Here is a 642-nt window from a genome sequence, read left to right as displayed (position 1 = left end):
GGGGGGGGGGGGGGGGGGGGGGGGGGGGGGGTGTCTGTGATAGACATGCTGTCCTTATCACAACACCAAAACCTCAAAGTGAACGGCTCAATGTTGTAACAGTGACAAACTGCACCACCGTCGATGAGCATCTTAAACTTTATTAGCACCTTGAAGGATTAACGAGACCTAAAATCTTCAGTCAAGCTATATTTGTTACTGACATTCAATTAATACCAGTACTCATTGGTACTCTTATTGTCATCATTTTCAGTCAAAACATCCTGATGATGTTGCTTTCTAAAATGAATAAGGCATACAGCACCTGTTTTTTTAAAAAATTTTTATGATATCCAGCGCTACCTTGACATAAGGTCAACTCACGCCTGAGGAGTCCATGACCTGCACAGATTCACTGCTCTCAGCATTTTAACTCGCAAAAACACGTACTCGCGAAATAATTGCACTGGCGCCACGGACACATCCAGGGAAACCTCAAGGGAGGAAAAATGCTGATGTAGATACCGTTAAAAGAATGAATGAACAACATTCACAAAGCGACGGCAGAATCCATTCGCCCCGAAGCTCACTGCTGTTTCTGTTCTGACCGTTCAGGAACATTAACCATGAATAACCAAAAGTACTCTAAACATCAACCATGAA

General features: G+C 43.3%; 1 protein-coding gene across 3 annotated transcripts in view; it reads right to left on the bottom strand.

The window, feature by feature from the left end:
• LOC116400383 (protein kinase C epsilon type-like) overlaps positions 1–642 on the bottom strand; it is a 61,420-nt gene that overhangs the window by 38,390 nt on the left and 22,388 nt on the right. The window lies entirely within an intron of this gene.

Source organism: Anarrhichthys ocellatus, unplaced genomic scaffold (genome assembly GCF_004355925.1).
Source record: "Anarrhichthys ocellatus isolate YVR2014 unplaced genomic scaffold, GSC_Weel_1.0 scaffold3, whole genome shotgun sequence".
In the NCBI taxonomy this organism is placed as follows: Eukaryota; Metazoa; Chordata; class Actinopteri; order Perciformes; family Anarhichadidae; genus Anarrhichthys; species Anarrhichthys ocellatus.
The sequence above is the reverse complement of the archived record's forward strand: the minus strand, read 5'-3'. Positions and strand labels throughout refer to the sequence as shown.